General features: G+C 41.2%; 1 long non-coding RNA gene across 1 annotated transcript; it reads left to right on the forward strand.

Annotated features, from left to right (window-relative positions):
- The first annotated feature begins 3,972 nt into the window (after positions 1-3,972).
- LOC148775002 (uncharacterized) lies at positions 3,973-6,135 on the forward strand. The gene is made up of 3 exons (XR_016035210.1): positions 3,973-4,073; positions 4,217-4,347; positions 5,916-6,135. It is a non-coding gene; the product is annotated as an uncharacterized LOC148775002 (long non-coding RNA).
- The last annotated feature ends 6,094 nt before the right edge of the window (positions 6,136-12,229 follow it).

Consider the following 12,229-nt stretch of genomic DNA (forward strand, 5'->3'; position numbering starts at 1 on the left):
TATTTCACAAAGAAATAGCATAATACCCCTGAGGCCCATCCATTTCGTTGCAAATAGCAAAACTTCATTCTTTCTTTGTGGTTGAATAATATTTCTGTGTGTGTGACATTTTCTTTATCCCTTTATTCACTGATGGACACTTAGGTTGTTTCCTATTTTAAATAATGTTGCAATGAACATGAGGATGCATATATCTTTTCAAGTTAGTGTTTTTGTTTTCTTCAGATAAATACCCAGAAGTGGAATTGCTGGGTCATATGCTACTTCTATTTTTAAGTTTTTTGGTGATTTCCATACTGTTTCCCCAAAAGGCTCGACCAATTTATATTCCCACCAACAGTACACAAGGGTTCCCTTTTTCCTGCGTTCTCATCAGCACTTATTATTTTTTGTCTTTTTGATAATAACCATTCTAACAAGTTTAAGGTGATAGATATTTTACTGAGGTTTTGACGTGCATTTTCCTGATAGTTAGTGATGTTGAGTATCTTTTTATGTACCTGTTGGCCATCTGTATTTCATCTTTGGAAAAATATCTATTAATATTTGGATCGTCTACTTATTTTAAAATTGGATTGTTTTTCTGCTTTTGAATTGTATGAATTTCTCATACAGTATATTGAATATTGTATGAGGATATTTTGAATATACAATATCTTGAATATTAACCTCTTATCAGACATAGCAACCCACTCCAGTGTTCTTGCCTGGAGAATCCCAGGGACGGGGGAGCCTGGTGGGCTTCCGTCTATGGGGTCACACAGAGTTGGACACGACTGAAGTGACTTAGCAGCAGCAGCAGCAGCAGCAGCATCAGACATATAATTTGCCGATGTTTTCTCTTATTCAGTAGGTTGTCTTTTCATTTTGTCGATGATTTCCTTTGCTGTGCAGAAACTTTTTGATGTAGTACCACTTGTTTATTTTTGCTTTTGGTGTCAGATAAATCATTGCCAAGACCACTGACAAGCTTACTGAATGTGTTCTCTAAATTTTAGGGCAGTTTGTTACTAGGATGACCAATAGTCTGAGTTTGCCTGGGCTTGTTCTAGTCTGAGTACTGAAAATCATGAGTTTCCGTAAAATCCAGTCCTGGACAAACCACGATGCGTATTTGTGATGCAGCAATAGATACTTAATACAATTTTGCATCTTCAGTATATATTCCTGGAAGTAGATTTTTTTGAGGTCTAAATGGTAAATTCATCTAGACTTGTGTTAGATATTTCCAAATTCTCCTTTATAGGGATTGTAGCATTTCATACTCCCATCTGTAATATAAGAGTGCTTATTCCTCCATGCTCTCCTAACAGTTTGTTCTAATTATGTTTTTTTGATAATTAAATTAATGTTTGATTATATGTGTAACTGTAAGCTGACTCAAATTAGAATTAAAAAGTACATTTAAACATTAACACTTGTAAAATTAAAGTGCATGATTTATACTTTGTTTATTCCCATAAACTCATTTCACTGAATTCTCAAAGGGAAACAAATGAACCTAACTGAATACAGTCAATCAATCATGGGCTTACTCAATGTACGTGTGTATCTGTTTGTTTGTTTGTATGTGTCTATGTGTGTCTTTCCAACCTCCCTCCCCCATGACTTGATTTCCTGTAACTTGTTGATTAACCTTTCAATTTCGCTTTCAGTCTCTTGCTCCAACATTAGAATTATCCCAAATGGCATGTTTAGCTTTAGTACTGGAAGATGTGATGTGGTGGAGGGAAGAAAAGATGGTGATTTGAGTGGCCCCCCACGTGATTGCTCGCAGATTTGGCAAATTCAGATGCCTATAATGTCAGGCATTTAACTCAAGGGAATGAATATGGCTGGGTTAGGAAGATGATGAGCTGGATAGCACATGCCTTGTCTAAACAATCAGCTCTAACAATCATATGGCCATGCAGAAATGCAGGCCCACTGGTTGCCATCCGAGTTTTTCAAGATAAACTGAAATTGCAGTTTTAGAAAAATATTTAATTGTAATGTCTTCTTAAAATTAAAAAAGAATCAGAATGAAAGCAACCCACAATTTGCAGCAAAATCATGTCTATAGGCCAGCTTTGGCTTGTAGGCTGCCGGTCTGGGGTTGTGATATTGTGTCGAAGAAGGGGAAAATGAATTGACATTTACTGAACATCTGTGGCTGCTGTTTTTCACCTGATCCTGGGATAAATGTAGTATCAACCTCACTTTCCTGATGAGGACATGGAAGCTCATGGAGGCTAAGTTCATTTAACCATAAAGCTGAGATCATTTAACAAAATTGTGTCAGGTGCGTGTGCAAGGCTGTGGATGACTAAGTCTCCATTCTTTCCACACCATCAAACTAAAGTCAGCACTCTCCACGCTGTGAATGATCTTGCAGTTTTCCTCGGATAAGGAAGCTGAAATTAGAGTGCAATTGAAGTGACTTCTTGTTCCTCTCAATTTTGTTACCCAGAACAGATGCTTTTATGGTTACAATAGAAGTGCCCCTGGACACTGGATGGTGCACAATGGAGCTTCTCCCTGTGTGTGTACAGTGGCTTCCTTTCAATTGGGAAGTGCACCCAGAAAGAACTTCGCAGTCTTGATTTCCCCTGAACTGGTTTAAACTTCCCTTTTAAGAAAAGGGGGTGAAGGAAACACAAAATTAGATTAGGAGCCCAGTGTAGACGAACGGCTCTGCCTTCTGTCCTGTACCTGGCAGGACTTGTGATCTTGTTTATTATGCTTTCTGTTTATAGTCCTTGTTTCCCCAAACTGCTCCCCCAGGACAGCTTGGGAGGTGGTGTAAATGGAGGGTTTGTAAGGTGGTATGACTTGGGCTCTTGTAAACACAACTAAGGCCGAGGAGGTTCAGGCCCACAGGTGATCAGTCCTACAGGCTGCTGGTCCTCTTATAAAAGAACCTCCTGAGGTTATAAAACATTCTTATTCAAATCATTTTTTAATTCTAGGTATCTTTTTTTTATAAATTTGCTTGTAATCACTTCACTCAGCAATTTTCCCTATTCTCCTTATTTGGGAGTTTACTTTTTTTAAAAGATTTTAAAATTTACATCTCTCTACCTGTTTTGCAGATTTTATTGTTTTTAATGATCAGAAGAAAGTTGTCTGAAGTTTTTAGAATCCATATAAGTCAGCCAGCCTCTAAATAATGCAAAATTACATTGTTTAGTAAGAAAGTGTTTTGGTGTTCTTTGAGTACGCTATGTGTGTGTTAAGTCACTTCTGTCGTGTTCAACTCTTTGCAACCCTACGGACTGTAGCCTGCCAAGCTCCTCTGTCCATGGGATTCTCCAGGCAAGAATACTGGAGTGAGTTGCTATACCCTTCTCCAGGGGATCTTCCCCATCCAGGGGTCAAACTTGCATCTCTTATGCCTTGTGCATTGGCAGGTGGGTTCTTTACCACTAGTGCCACCTGGGAAGCCTCTTTGCACACACTGGGTACTAATATAAGAAGATGGGAATTAGTAGTTTGGCTCCTAAGGTAATTTTTTCCTGATTTGGAACAAGTAACAGGGCTGGGTACTTTCTTCATGCAGTTTTGGGGACATAGAGTGATGTGACTTATAAGTCTTTTGTACATTTCCATTTATTTTCAGTTTAACTGAAAAAGAAAAAAGCAAAGATTAGCAGATTAAAATAACAGGGATTTTTTTATGAGATTGACACATTTGTCCTCAAGAGAGCTAAATCAGGGGAGAAAAATCAAGCTATCCACAACTTTTCATTTTTAACTTTCTACTTTTTAGTATTTAATAAAGCTAATTAGATCCTTATTTAATTCCAATCAGTTAGGAATTGCTTCTGGCTTCTACTAATAAAGACTCAAAATAACAATGGCTTTACAAAATAAGGCCCTTTTGCATTTCTTTCACGTGAAATAGAAGCAAGCAGCCTAGAAGCAGTACAGCAGCTCCGTGGTCCTTAGGAACTCAGGCTCCTTTTATCTTTTTTGCTTTTCTATCCTTAGTGCATGCCTTCTATGTTCAAGGTCACCTCACCGTCAAGAGATGGCTGTTTGGAGCTCTATTCTATCACTTCTGCCTTGCAGTCAACAGGAAGAAGGAAAGCAGGGTGAGTAAAGTTACTTGCATTTCAACTGAATCAACTTCTTTTGAAGACCTTTCTCTGCAGCTTTTGCCAATAACGTCTACTTAAATCTCATTGGCCGCCTGTATCTAAAAGAGATGTTTGAAAATGTGGCTTGTCTATTGCAGAGTCTAACTGTGCAGGCGTCTCTTACTAAGGACAGAGGGAGAATGGACATTGGGTGTGCAAGCAGCAGCTTCTACTGTAGTCCCTGCGGTTCTACTTCTTTCTCTGGGCATGCTCACCGCCAGGCGTGATGGTGAGGGGTAGGGAACAATCGAAGAGGGTACCTTGGTCAGTACAATCCAAGAAAAATTCATGTCGGGCCTGCTTCTTGTGGCTGAGTTAGGCATATGTACTCATGTCCTTATACTGCTGTCATTCAGTTAGTAAGCTGTGTCTGACTCTTTGTGACCCTATGGACTACAGCACACCAGGCTCCTCTGTACTCTACAATCACCCATAGTTTGTCAAATTCGTGTCCTGTCCTTACATTACCATATCATTATGATGTTTACTTTCTTTTCCTATAGCCCCTGTAACAAAAGAAGAAGCCAGTAAACTCGGTGGCTTAAAGCAACAGAAATTTATTCTCTTATAATTTGGGAGGCCAGAGTCCAAGATCAGTGTCACCAAGCTGAAATCACGGTGACAGGGCTGTGTTCCTTCCAGCGGCTCATGGGGAGAACCCACTTCTTGCCTCTGCAGCTGCTGGCGGCTATGTCGCTCCAGGCGCCACACGGCCTCCGTCTTCACATGGCCTCTCCTGTGTGTGTGGCACAGTTCCTTCCTTAGAAAGGCACATGCGATTGTGTTTAAGGCAGACCCAGATAATCCTCCTCTCAAGATTAACTTAATCACACCTGCTCCCATATGAGGTAATGTTCCTTCTTTTGTATCTTAGGCAACATTCATAGGTTTTGAGGATCAGGATGTGGATGCATCTTGTTGGGTGACCATTCAGCCTACTCTGGTGGTGGTGGTGGTTTAGTCGCCCAGTCGTGTCCAACTCTTGCAATCTCATGGATGGTAGCCCGCCAGGATCCTCTGTCCATGGAATTCTCCAGGCAAGAATACTGAAGCGGGTTGCCATTTCCTTCTCTGGAAGATCTTCCTGACCTAGGAATTAAACCTGGGTCTCTGCATTGCAGGCAGATTCTTCACCAACTGACCTACGAGGAAAGCCTCACTATATATAGTTTATATCCTAAATCACCTTCTCTGGCATCTATATAAATATTTTCTTTGTTGATAATCCAGTTTAGGATAGTTGGTTTCCTTCCAGATATATGAAAACTTATATAAATATGATCAAAATCATACAAAGAGCCAGATATTTACCTTCTTTGTATTTTACAGACATCAACTAATGTTAAACTGACTTGTCACTTAATAGGACTTTGTGTTTTTGTTTTCTTTCTGCTTTTTGGTGCAAAAAAGAATACTTTTTCTCATTTTTTAAAAAAGTAAGGTTTATTGAGGTATCATTTACATACAGAAAAACTCTCCCAGTTTAAGTATATAGTTCTGTAAGTTTTAAAAAGCATATATAGTCATGTAATTCCACAAAAGTCAAGTTATAGATATTTTCAAAGCCCTTAGGAAAAGTTCCATCATGCCTCTTTATAATAAATTTTGCATTGATCATTTTCTTGTCAACAGTGTCATAAAAATGGAATCCTGCAGTATTTAGCCTTTTGTATCTCACTTCTTTCACTTAAAACACTGAGATTCATCTGTGTTGTTGTGTGTGTCAGTAGTTTGTTCCTTTTTCCTTCTGAGTAGTAGTCCAATTTATAGACGTACCATAATTTCTCTCTCTCCTAGTTGGATTGTTTCCAGTTTTTGACAATGATTAAAGATGCTGCTGCTGCTGCTGCTGCTGCTGAGTCACTTCAGTCGTGTCCGACTCTGTGTGACCCCCTAGATGGAAGCCCACCAGGCTCCCCCGTCCCTGGGATTCTCCAGGCAAGAACACTGGAGTGGGTTGCCATTTCCTTCTCCAATGTGTGAAAGTGAAAAGTGAAAGTGAAGTCGCTCAGTCGTGTCCGACCCTTAGCGATCCCATGGACTGCAGCCTACCAGGCTCCTCCATCCATGGGATTTTCTAGGCAAGAGTACTGGAGTGGCTTGCCATTGCCTTCTCCGGATTAAAGATGCTATAAACATTTTTTGTAGTTTTTAATGTGAATATCAATTCTAATTTCCTTTGCAAGGGTACCGATGAATGGGTATTGTTGGGTTGTGTGGAAATTTATGTTTAACTTTCTGAGAAATTGCTGAAGAGTTTCCCAAAGTGGACCATTTTATGCCCACTGGCAGTGTATGCAAGTTCCCGGTGCTCCGCATCCTCACTAGTCCATGGTAATGCCACCTTTTTTGTTTGTCTGTTTACATTCTAATAGGTTTATTGTGGTATCTCAGTGCAATTTTAATGTACATTTCCCTAATGACTAATAGTTTTGAGAATCTTTTTTATGTTCCTGTTTGCCATTCATATCTCTTTGATGAAGTGTTTCTTCAAATCCTTTGCCCATTTTTAATTAAGGTGGTTTGTTTTCTTATTAAGCTTTGAGAGTTCTTTATGTATTCTGGGTATCAGTCCATTATCAGATATGCATTTTGTGCATATTTTCTCAAAGTATGCATTCTCGTTTCATTTTCACAGCTGTCTTTGAAGTGGCAGCAATTTTAAATTTTGCTGGATTCCAGCTTGTATGCTCTTTGCAGAGCTACCTGGGAATGCATAGCTAACTACATCAGCTAAGCATACAGTTTGGTTCTTGTCTTTGCCAGTTACATAGGTAATAAAGAGCATTTTCTTGAATCAATCAATTCATTAATCAGTGAGTGTTTATGAGTCTTGGCTCTGCCATTTCCCATTTGTTTGACCTTTGGCATCCTGTCACTTTGACTATAAAGCAGAATGAGGAATTTAATAATACTTTAAAACATTTTTTATTAGCATATAGTTGATTTTACAATATTATTTTAGTTTCTGCTGTACTGCAAAGTGTATCAGTTATACATATATATATATATATATCTACTCTTTTTTTTAAAACTTTTCCCATTTAGGTCATTACCAAGTATTCAGTAGAGTTTTCTGTAGGTAGGTCCTTATAATAGTCCTTTCAGTAAAATAGGTGCAGTCATAATTGCTTCTTTGCTTTCATGTTGATACTTTTGATGATTTTTAAATGAAAAAAAAGGTAAAAATATCTTATAAAATATAAAATAGAATCCAAGCATATTGAGCCTTGCTGCATGACCAGTAATCTTCTAGGCCTTTGGAGGAAGAGGGATGTAAGGAATATATAGAATATAATTCTTATAACTGCAGAACTATAAAAATTGGTGCTATTCTATCAATATGCATGGCATCACTACAGCAACGATGTGTCTAGCATTTCCTGGAACCATCCTTTCTTCCCCCTGTAAATTCTGTGTCAGACATTGTGTCTCAGTTTTTGGTTCAGAAATATACTAATCACAGACACAAAGCCTGTCTTACAGGAAAGTTCATAAACCTCATGGAAACTACCAGGATTTGGGATTACTTCTGTAATAATTATAATTGTTTTAGTTTTCAAAAAGGCAAAAGATTTGTTGTGTGAGTGTATGACTCCTTTGGCTTTTGATGAGCCTGAGGGGTATGTGTATGTGGGTGTTTATATGTTAACCAATATATTTTTAATTGGTAAAAAATTAAACCTTTCTTTTCAGGAATAGTATTCACATGATCAGTTTCATTCTCCCCTCATTTGATATAAAGTTGATTTTGAATCAACTAAACACAAGGGAATGCTTTGTCTGAAATGTTTTTTGTTTCTTTTTAATTTTTTTTTTTTTACTTTCCAGAAACTTGATCCAGCCAAACAAGAGTCTTAGCCAAAAATTTGTTCCCAAATTGATATTATCCTATAGTCCAATTCCAAGAACTAAGAAATAGTTCCTGCTGAAGATACAGAACCTTTGTTAGATCTTTATCTTTAGCAAGAACTAGTATTTTCTTTTCCTTAGAAAAGAAAGCATGTTCATAAAGAAAGCATGAAAATACTATTTCTGCACGGTGACTGAGCAAGTGCAGCCCATTGAGGTCCGACCATGCAGGGATGGTGGAAAGAGGAGCAGACCCTCTGCGCGGTGATGCTGACTTCAGCCGAGGGCCTCTGCTGCCAAACCACAGGAACTGTGATAGGAGCTGTGCATACCGTGGCTTCTCATACATAAGATTTTAAATGAGCACATCATTCAAAACATACTGCTTGCATGTCAACCTCTCCTTGGTCATTTCAGAGGTAAACAAGCAGAGACCGCCTAAGTTGTGTTTCTAAGAGCCTGTTGATATGTCTGTGCCCAACATAAACATAAAATCAAACACAGGAGTTTCTAGCCTCAGGGACTTCCACCTGGATTCTGAGGACTCCCTGAATACCAGTCTGGAAATTGAATGGGGGAGCTGAGAGAAATCGGGCTCTTGCCCATGCCTGCTCACCCCTCCCCATCTTTTTTCTCTTCTGCCACTGAGGGGTGCTCTGCATCCTTTCCTAGGAAATCCGAGGATCCCAGGATGGGCCAGTATTGAAGGCCACACACCCCCTACCCCACCACGCAAAACCATACACTTCTCTGACCCTGCCCTAAGGCCAGTAGTAGTGGTAGGACCCAGATCACCAAAGTGTTCTTTCTTGATGATTTACTGAGTAGGTGAGGAATATGCCAACTACCAAAAACCACCCTGGTTAGGCCTAATCATTCCTGCTCTGATACTGGAAGTGGGGAGAACAGACAAAAACTTGTGCTGAATCTAGATCTAGTGGTATGTGCTCTGTCATTGCCAGGTTCTAGCTTTCTTCCAACTGGATATACCTTTGAAGGAACAGATTATCTAGGAAAGAAAAGAAACCAAAGTTCCCTTGCCTACCTCGCAGATGCTCTTGGCTGCAGAGATTCTCATCCTAGGTGTGGGAGGAGGGGAACAGAACTCTCTAGAGGCTTTGTGAATGACACTCTCTTAAGTCTTCTGCTGTAGTCTCCTACTAATCCCCTTATCGAAAATCAGGGCCCAAGTGAGCCGTGGTTTAGACAGAAAAGTGTCACATCCCTTAGGTAAGGGTGGGGGTGCAGCCGGAAAAAAATCAAGAACAGTTTTGTTGGTGGACTTGATGACATCATGTGATCTTGTCCTGATTTGCATGGATAGCCTTACTTGTTCTCTCTCTGAGTCAAGTTCAACCAGAGACCCAGAACAAGTCGGAGATAGATACTACAAGGAACTGGCTTGCATGACTGTTGAAGCTGGAATCCATGGGCAGATAGATCTAAGAAGTGAAGATCAAGAGCAAGTTGGTGCCCACAGGCACAGGCTGAAGCTGTTGGACAGAAGTGCCAGTTAGGGGAGAGCAGCTGAACACCCAGATGCTGTCGGTGTGTGACTCACGGGGTGCCATGCTCTATTCAAAAGGCATACGCTGGTTGTCAGGTCTATCAACACAATTTTGTTTAGAGGCAGTTAATTAAGGACCTTAATTTGAGCCATAAAGCCCCTTCATAGCAGTGCCTAGACTAGTGTGTGCGTAACTGGACGGAGGTACGTGTTTACTGCAAAATGGCTGTTGCCACTCCTTCCAACCTTGTAGTTTAACCCAGTCAGTCTGACATCCCGAAACCCATCACACCCTTCCTTCCCTCCCTTCCCGACCTCCCTCCCTTCCTTCCTTTCTAAAGAGTTCCAGAACTCTTTGGGACTTAGAATGCAAGCATTTCCACGGTGCAGTTTAGATTTTTAGAATGTTTTTTGTTGGAAAATTAATCCTGTGAGCTAACTATGTCAGCACGTGTCCACTGTGTCAGCGTGCTTCTTTGGCTTCTTCCCTCCATCTCAAGATGCCTGTTCATTCTCAGACTCAAGACACGGCTGTCCTGTGTGCTACCCTGTCCTCAGATTATCCCAGGCTGGGCTGTCCAGTCCAGGAGCAGGGTAGGCAAAAATCTCTGGAACTGGAGAACCAACCACCAGGCACTCGAAGAGTGACTTTAATATGGAAATCTCTACCCCTGCTAAATCCATGCACATGAAGCAGCCACAACAAATGGGGCCGTGAACAATGCCAATTGTGCTGACTCCAGAGCCTACACAGATGCGGCAGCTTTGTAGATTCAGTTTAACAAAGGGATGAGTCAAACTTGTTGTTGGCAAACAATCCTGCATTGTCTTCCCTCTCTCTCTCCCGCAAGTGGGGCAACATTCTGTGAGCTCTGGGAAGCACTGCATGCTTTGGTGCGAAGCTCTGTGGGACAGTCAGTGGAGAAACGCCAACTACCCCAAGATCCCAGATTGCCCGACACTCAGCCTGAGCATTGTAAGAATAGGACAGCGTTAAATCCTTCAATCCCAGTGATGCTCACCTAGGGCAGATCCTTTTATCAACGAGGCAAGTCCAGAGTTCTGGCCCCCAGGGTGTGTGTTTGGAATGTCTGACGGCTTACACAGTCCACCACCACAAAATGGGGCCACGTTGGCCTCTTTTTCCCTCCTCAGTGTTTAGCTGATGTAATTACACATTTATATGATTACAGTCTGCTGTTTACCATGAGGTAATAGGGGGGCCCAAGGAACTTGATTGCAGGAGCTGAAAATGCACAGATCATTGACTTTAATGGCTACACAGCCAGAGGTATCAGAATCCCGTGACAGAGCAGTTTCTCTCAGGCCTCAGCACCCGAGAGCAGTTTGGCCTCTGGGCTCTCCTCTTTGGTGAAGGAATCTTTAATGGGGAAAAGAGCCTCTTTCCTCCTGATCCCAGACAGAAGCGCCCAGAACACTCTCTGCCCTTTACTGTCTCCCTCAGGGACCTTAGAGAGAGAGAGGCAACTTTTCTTTAAAGGCACGCTAAGTCGCTTCGTTGTGTCTGACTCTTTGTGACCCCTTGGACTGTAGCTTGCCAGGCTCCTCTATCCATGGAGTTCTCCTAGCAAGAATACTGGAGTGAGTTGCCATGCCTTCCTCCAGGGGACCTTCCTAACCCAGAGATTGAACCTGGGTCTCTTATGTCTCCTGCGTTGGCAGGTGTGTTTTTTACCAGTAATGCCACCTGCGAAGCCTTTTTTTTCAAAGGGCCAGATAGTAAATATCTTAGACACGGGGGGCTGTAAAGTCTCTGTTGCATCTACTCAACTCTGCTGTTGTAGTTTTAAAACTCAGCCACAGACAGTATGTAAAGGAACAAGTGGGGCCATGTTCCAATGAAACTTTATTTATGGACACCAAAGCATTTTAATTTTCATGTGATTTTTGCATGTGGTAAAATATTCTTTTGATTTAAATATATGAAAACTATTCTTGGCTTGTTGTTCAGTCACTCAGTTATGTCCAACTCTTTGTGACCTTGTCCATCACCAACTCCCGGAGCTTGCTCAAACTCACGTCCATTGAGTCAGTGATGCCATCGAACCATCTCATCCTCTGTCGTCCCCTTCTCTTCCTGCCTTCAATCTTTCCCAGCATCAGGGACTTTTCTAATGAGTTGGCTCTTTACATCAGGTGGCGAAGATATTGGAGTTTCAGCATCAGTCCTTCTAATGAATATTCAGGATTGATTTCCTTTAGGATGGACTGGTTTGATCTCCTTGCAGTCCAAGGGACTCTCAAGTCTTTTCCAGTATCATAGCTAGAGTTGGCCCACAGCTCGGGGTGTTGAATCTTGTCTCAGAGCATCTTCAGATGCCACTCAGAATTCTGAAGGGAAGGCAGCTCTGGTGCTCCTTTCAGCCATAAGGTCTGGCATTTGGTCCAAAACCCTAGACTTGCCCTGGGGTATCTCAACCTCGGTTTTCTCATCTGCTCCCTGGTGCTGCCCCAAACCCCCTAGCAGCCTGATGTAGGAATGAATGAATGATGGAAAAGCCTGTAAAGAATCATGGATTCAAGTTCAGACATCCTTTTTATTTTGATTTCCATCGTTTCTCATGTTCATCGTGGTTTTGAAACATTTTCTTCCTTCTTAGCCACCTGTGCCAGGGGTCTTTTAGTTTTGAGGATGGCAGTAGTTTTGATGAGATAAGCTTGTCACTTAGATTTTGAAGTGTGAAAAGCCCCTGAATATCAACATGCTGATGAGGCTGTGGAGGCTCTGCTG

This window comes from Moschus berezovskii, chromosome 18 (assembly GCF_049115385.1).
Source record: "Moschus berezovskii isolate FMDL1 chromosome 18, NW_MosBer_1.0, whole genome shotgun sequence".
Taxonomy (NCBI): Eukaryota; Metazoa; Chordata; class Mammalia; order Artiodactyla; family Moschidae; genus Moschus; species Moschus berezovskii.